The sequence below is a fragment of the Nanorana parkeri genome, unplaced genomic scaffold, assembly GCF_000935625.1.
Source record: "Nanorana parkeri isolate BGI_ZX_2015 unplaced genomic scaffold, ASM93562v1 scaffold598, whole genome shotgun sequence".
Lineage (NCBI taxonomy): Eukaryota > Metazoa > Chordata > Amphibia > Anura > Dicroglossidae > Nanorana > Nanorana parkeri.
The window spans coordinates 813,082-820,420 of NW_017306866.1; the positions used below are offsets into that span (position 1 = coordinate 813,082).

The 7,339-nt window shown below is 37.6% G+C and overlaps 1 protein-coding gene across 1 annotated transcript in view; it reads left to right on the forward strand.

Moving 5' to 3' along the window:
• CAMK1G (calcium/calmodulin dependent protein kinase IG) overlaps nt 1-7,339 on the forward strand; it is a 65,602-nt gene that overhangs the window by 14,734 nt on the left and 43,529 nt on the right. The window contains exon 2 of the mRNA XM_018562771.1: nt 2,927-3,005. The gene's annotated coding sequence lies outside the window, so the exon portion shown is untranslated. The remainder of the gene's footprint in view (nt 1-2,926; nt 3,006-7,339) is intronic.

The window sequence follows — 7,339 nt, forward strand, 5'->3', positions numbered from 1 at the left end:
CCCCAGTGGTGAATAAATACCACCAAAAGAAAGCTCTATCTGTCCCCAAAAAAGGGTATAAAATTCATTTCAGTACAGCGCTGCATGACGGAATAAATGTCAGTCAAAGTACCGCAGCGCTGAATACTGAAAAATGGCCTGGATGGGAAGGGGGTTTAACACCGCGGATGTCAACTGGTTAAGGATATAGCACTTGCTGGAGGGGGCCCAATATGCTCTTTAGGTACTATCCTGCCCTTCTGCATGTGTCATGTCAGAGAGGGCCTTCAGATCAGCTGACTTTTAATAATCTAGGGTTAGTGTGTTTTGGGTATACAGTGTTTTTAAAAAAAAAAATTCAAAAGATGCAGTAAGGTGCCCTTGTTATGACTGTCAGCAACAACTATCTGATACTCTCTAATCCCCCCAAGCTAAAAGTTAGAATCTAAATGGCCATTTTTAGTGAGGGAGAATTGTCCAAAATATACTAGAGAGAAAGAGTAAAGTCAGGTGTTTTACTGCAAGAATGAAAGTGATATTAAAGTCAAAATGTTTTGAGCTTTTTCAAATGCTGATAAAAATTTGCAATGGATTTTGCTTCATAAGGTTTGAAAGTTTTAGCTTTCTGCAGATTCAGTTAATCCACTGAGCACTGACCCTGCTGTCCTGTTTTAGAGTGGCTCCATTCCCTTTTAGGGTTCTATGGAGCCACCCTTGTGTATGCTAGTGTAAGCTTCCACAAACATACAGACACAAAAGGCAAGCCACTGCCCTCATCCTCACTCCCTGCTGCTCCCTCCTTTGTTCTTCAAGCTATAGATGGAATGCTGCTGGAGACTGTGTTGTCTCTTTTGATCTTGTACTGGACAGGAAGTTCAGAGAGTCAAGCTGAGAGAGTTAAAACAAGTTGTTTGGAAACATGATGACTGTAAGTGCTTCAGCAAAAATGCAAAGAAGTACTTTGCTGGGCAATGTATATTTATTTGATCTGGATTCATTACTAAAACAAAGTTTTAGAATTTAATACTTCTTTAAGAGACCGCAGATGACATAGCACTGTAAAAATGGCCAGCACCAGGACAATTTAAAATACATTTTTAATAGCAAGGATATGCCCAATTTACTAGAGGCAAAGAGCACAGACTGCAGCTTTACTACAAGAATTAAGATACCGCAGAGGATACAGCAGGTTAAAATTAACCAACAACTAACATTTTGTATTGAGGAGAATTGGTAAATTACCCTGTCACATGCTCTCGCAAAGGAAACTATAAGCTTCTAATGCACATTGCACAGGCATATCCCACTATAAGTCTGCAAAAATTAGGAAATATTTTCAATGAAGAAACACATACAGCCTGTAATAAGTGTAGTGCATGTGGATATGGGATGGGCTGTGAAAAAAATCAATTGCAGCCCGTAACAATTAGGAAATACACCCTATTAATTACCTAAAGTACACAGCGATTTGCAACCCACAGCACATTCAATATGGGTTTACATCTGCATTATAAGACCAATGCCTACAAACCTTATACGAATATCTCCCCATACTCTCCATCAGCAGCATGTCTTATGCATTTTCTATAGCAGCATAGCACATTGTCAATGACTGCCGGGAGACTTCTTTTATTTTGAGGGGGCTGTATTATCCAAACATCCCCTTATTAGTCCTCCCATGCCATCTGACCTCAGTTCAAAGGTCAGGAAGTGCATTATTGGTAGTTGGTTGCTATGACAGTGAAACCATGCATCAGTTTGCCAAGTCCACAAACTGTGACCAGGCAAGGTTCGTCTCAAACCTATGTTTGTTCCGACCCCGAATATCATCCCTATCTATGATCAATGTAAAGAATGTAAAAAAAAAAAGGCTTTACAAATGGAAAAGTAATTCCAGCCCTGCACAAAAGACAAGCTTTGGAATACAAAATTGCAAGAAGTATTGGCAGATAATTGCAAATTCAATAATACAATTTAAGGAAGGGACTTTGATATTTTCCTACAACTAATGGTGTCCACAGTTTGTTAAAGTATAGTTATATATATATACTGATTTGTGGGATCAAGAGGGCATTTTTCCCTCGATAATGTTGTTGGTTATTACAAAAAGTTGTGACATTTCAGTTTTTGCCAGTTGTGGTCCTCAGCTGGCAAAAGCAGCAAGTGAACTGGCAGTATCAACGACTAGTCACTAAGAGGCTGAGTGCTTGCAAGCACACTATTTTTGTTACTCACTGAAACTAAAGAGCCAGAATATTAGCAGTATTTAATACCCGGTCTACTAGTTCACAAGTGTCAATGAAAAATAAAATGATAAGTTTGCAAGTATAGTCCACAACAAGGCACATAAATATAAATTAAAATCGATAGAGGAGAGTATAAAGATATACATGCTATATTATGCAACAGCTGTCAATTGCCATTATGTTTAATTGTTCCCATCACTTGATACTGTTTTCATTTTATTTGCTTGGTTCAACCCTCATTGTGCATGTGGGTGCATACAAAAGGAAAAAATAAGAGAGAGAGAGAGAGAGGGCACAGTTATCAGTTTTGAGAAATGAGAAATACCAAATTAATTGCAACATCTGTCTAATAAGAATTCATCCGTAAACTGTGGGGAAATTGATGTACATTGCTTTTGACAGTGTGACCAACACATGACTGACTACAAATATTGGTACTATTATGCATTTAGACTGCCTGTACAAGCAGAGATTTCAGGAAAGGAAATCATTGCTGTCACAGAGGACAGTGGGAACATGTGACAATTGCAGCTCAGACCTGAGACCGTCAAATTCATGACCTTCTCCTTCTGCCACTGCCTACAATGGACACCTAAGGAGATTTTAAGTGAGCAGCTTTGTGTTTTCAGATCACATGTGCTGGTCTATTCCCTGATCCTTCAGATAATCTGATTGGACACTCCTTTCATTTGCACTTCTAGCAAACCTTAGGAAAGACTAGTTCATTACTGTGGTGATAGCCTGGCACATAGGAGCAGCTTGTCGCTCTCCGGACTTCAGGTAGGAATTGTCTCATACTACCTTAGAAGACAAAGTATAAGAGCACACAATGGTCTATACTAGTTTGAATGTACTACCTTAGAAGACAAAGTATAGGAGCAGACAATGGTCCATACTAGTTTGAATGTCAGACTTTCTGAAATGTGTATACACATTACTACTGCCAGTGACTGGGAAATACTGGAAGACCACAGTGGAAAAACATTACATTTAAGATTGCCTTAGCACGGTAAGTCTATATTTGTACAGAGCAAACCAAGAAACCTAATTCTCGAGGCAGAGCTTGCTTGCGCATGTAAAATCAAATTCCATGTATTAACAAAAATCTAGCTAATTTGTGTATCACTCAGCTATAGATCGTCAAATCATCTCTGAATTCATGCTGACACTGTTCTTCCTTCTGGAGGGTGGCTACTTTTGTTCCCTATGGTCCCTATGTATGTTGCAAAGTAGCCACCGCTCCAAGTTTAATCCTGTGATGGACTACAATCTCAATACAGATTATTAAACTAAAAGTGAAATTGTAGTCAAACATAGGAGCGTGCTTGGAGTGGTGGCTACTTTACAACACACACAGGGACCATTGGGAACAAAAGAAGCCCCGCTCCAAAAGGAAGGACAGTGTCAGCATGAATTCAGATTTGAGAATCTACAGCTGAGTGATGCACAAATACATAACATTTTTGATAATAGGGTACTTAAATGCATTTTTAAGATTTAACTCCTGAGTTTAGTGTCACTTTAAGTTTTGTTGTGAAAAAATATTGTACAACTTCATAAGTGGGTAATTTGGAACATGCAGACAAAGAAATATTTATCAATAAGCACGGCATATGTAATATAACTTGAAAAGAGTTAATGGTTTTGTCACTGGTGAAATGATTAACATGTTGTTTGAAAATAATATAGCTGACCTTAATGTTCCACAAGTATTTTCATAGAAGACTTTAAGAGAATATGCTGTTACAACCCCTGAACTTTTTTGTGCCACACAATCTACCATGCTAGTGATTCAGCCTCCTTCATTAGCTGGGGTTGACTAAGGGAATAGGGATTGTTGATTTTGAAAAGTGAACATTTATTTTGTCAAGTGAAAGATAGTAAACAATGTGTGTGAGAGAACTTTAAAAAGTTTTTTTTTTCTTTAGTGCAATGAAAATCCCTATATTTAGAGTTAGTGTGTGTTGGGAACATACACATGGAGTAGATAGGCAGATATCATCGAGTGTTTGTAGAGAGAGATATCTTTTTCGTGTCAGCAGCAACTTCTGTTGCTGTTCAATTGCTTGGCTTTCAGTTAGTTAACTTTTGAGGGGGGGAAGGGGTGTTTAGTAAAATTAGTTAAATACTATGCCCAGAGGTACTAGAATTTTTTCAGTCAAATAAACATGCTTACGTTAATTTTAGTTACCTGGCTTCTGTCCTATTCATACAGCAGCCTAATGACGGTGGTTAAATACTGTGCATCTAGTCAATACTGCTTTTTTGTTGGCTTTTTTCAGTCATCTAAATTTTTTTTGTATTAAAAGCATGGCAGGTGTCTGTCCTGTTCAAAAAGTGCCCTGGTGAAAATGCATGTAGTCACTACAATCTTTGGGTGGCTTTTTTTCAGTGAAATAAATATACTATATTGCTGATTTTTCTTTATTAAAAGCTTGCTGGCTTCGCTGCCATTCAAAATGTAGCCTAGTACAAGTGCTTCAATACTTTTTATGGACAAGTCTCTTCAGTTCAAAATGTGCCAACAATAGGTGTTTAACCTCCTTGGCGGTATTCCCGAGTGTAGCTCGGGGTTACTTCTCCATACCCTGAGCTACACTCGGGAATATCCCACAGTATTTACTTACTTTGTCCCTCGAGCCGTGCGGTGTCCTCCGGCCGGCGCCGGCATCTGTCTTCCGGGTTCTGTCCCTTGCGAGCTGACGCATCGCATGGGGGCGGAACCGGCGGGAAATTTGGAAAAAACGAAGAAATAAAATAACGAAAAAAATCCGGAAATAAATTGTGCCGAAAAAATTACGAAAATCAAAATAATCATACCGCCAGGGAGGTTAAATACTGTGTACGAAGATTGTACAAGATTTTTTTTCAAAAATATATACAGTTTTACAGAATCATTACATGTACAGTAATGACAACAGTTACATTATTTACGCTAAACATAGGTACAAACAAAACTGCAAAACAATGACCAATCAATTTGCTCATAATGACGGGTACAAGTGCTTCAATACTTTTTATGGACTCACTACAATATTTTGATGTTCCTTTTCTGTGGCATTTTGATTACGGTAAAAGCTGGTTGTTGTCTCTTCAGTTCAAAATGTGCCAACAATAGGTGTTTAAATACTGTGTACGAAGATTGTACAATATATATATATATATATTTAAATATATTCAGTTTTACAGAATCATTACATGTACAGTAACAACGACCAATCAATTTGCTCAAAATGACGAGCAAAGCTGGTCAGAATGTTAGAATATAGAGAAAAGAAACCAAGTGATAGTTAGCCATACCTTAAAACACAAAAGAGTATAAAACCAAAGTGTATTTTTTCAGGTTGTTGATGGATGTAGATTTTCACCATGAATACTAGATTTTCTGAAATTTAGGAGAGCAGTTTCAACTTTCTAATAGGGAAGAATTAGATTAGTTAATGCTAGTCATTGGGTCACCGTGGGGAGGAATGGATTCACCCACTTAATTGTAATCATCTTGTGGGCCATAAATAAAGTATATCTTTAGAAAATTTCAGTGTGATGCGTCCACAACTCTTCATCCAACATGCCATATATACAAATCTCAGGAATGCACATTTTAGGGGTTTTCAGCATGAAGGTCAATCTGTCAACCACTTAAAACCAATATGTGAATATTACGGGGCAGATCGAAAGTAAGTGTACAACTTTTGCCTGTAAGTGTACATATCCTGCCTACCCATTTTATGTAGACAGGTGGAAAAAAAGCTATGTCTGATAAACTTTATGCAACTGAATTTGTTTATTGTTAATTACTGGTGAGCAAAGTGTGAGAGGAACAGATATCTTCCCACCCTTCCTGTGCCATACTGGGAACAAGGTACTACCAATTAGCTTTAGCTGTCAAACGTACCTTCCCCAATTTGGCATGAAGGAGGTGTGATTATAGAAAAAAATCATACATTTAGGTCACTGTGGATTTATTATGCCTGCCAGAGGATATGTAGAAATACATCTCTCCTGACCTCCAATTTCAAAGTATGTACCTCACTTGCAGATACTGATAAAAACCTTTTTATGGTAAATTATATTTCTCTTGAAGTTGCATAAATGAGCGTTAAATACCCTTCTGATAAATGACCAAGAGATTAGTTATTCTATTTGATTTCCAGACTGATGTTTCCATGATAGCTCTAAGTTGCTTTAAAACTGGGTTGTCTCATGTGGAAAGGTCCACCACAAGACCTGTTAAGGAGGACTGTTGCCCTTCCTCAGCCAACTCAGATTTAGCTAGTTTTAGGATTGGTAATTTGACCCTAGAGGGAAACAATCGAGGAGCATTTGAATATATTAGCAGCGGTCTTGTATTAAGGACATATGCCACATTTGCCATTGTGGAGGACAAACCATCAGGGGTTGCCCAAGGTTGATAAATGTTTAAATTGATCTGCCAGATAATACAGAAAAAGAACCGGCAAGGCCATGCCTGCCTCAGCTGTTTGTCTCTGTTAATTGGGAAGTTTTAGCTTGCATCAAATATTGTTCCATATTAAAACAGAAAATAATTCTTTAACTTCGTAAAAAAAAGCTCCAAGAACCATCATAGGCATACAAGCGAGGATATATAAACATTTTGGTAATAGAATAATTTCTATTCAATTAACATAACGTATGAGTGGAGCAATATTTTCCAAGACAGCATACTGGGAATCATTTGGTGGTGATTCTCCCCAAATAATTCAAGAAGGAAACCAAGGCAACAGAGTGTTGTATTTGGTTAACTTGGTACAGATGAGCAGTCAACAACATCAAAACTGACCTCTGCCAATCAATTTTTAATCCTGAATGACCACCAAATGGCTCTTTAGCCCCCACTGTGGAATTCAGGAATGAACCACTATCTGGTCAACTGCACAGAAACATGTTACTTCATGGCAAATGCCTTCTATGTTAAAAGAGCATGTGTTGATATGGTGCAGTCATTGTTATGGATTTGATAAATGTGTAGTTCCTAGGATAGGCAGTTGCAAAGCATACAACCTAGAGGATTATTTTGAAAAAAGCAGGTGAATTCTCTATTTGTCACATTTATATTTATATGTGCTATATTATTATTTATATATTATTTTATA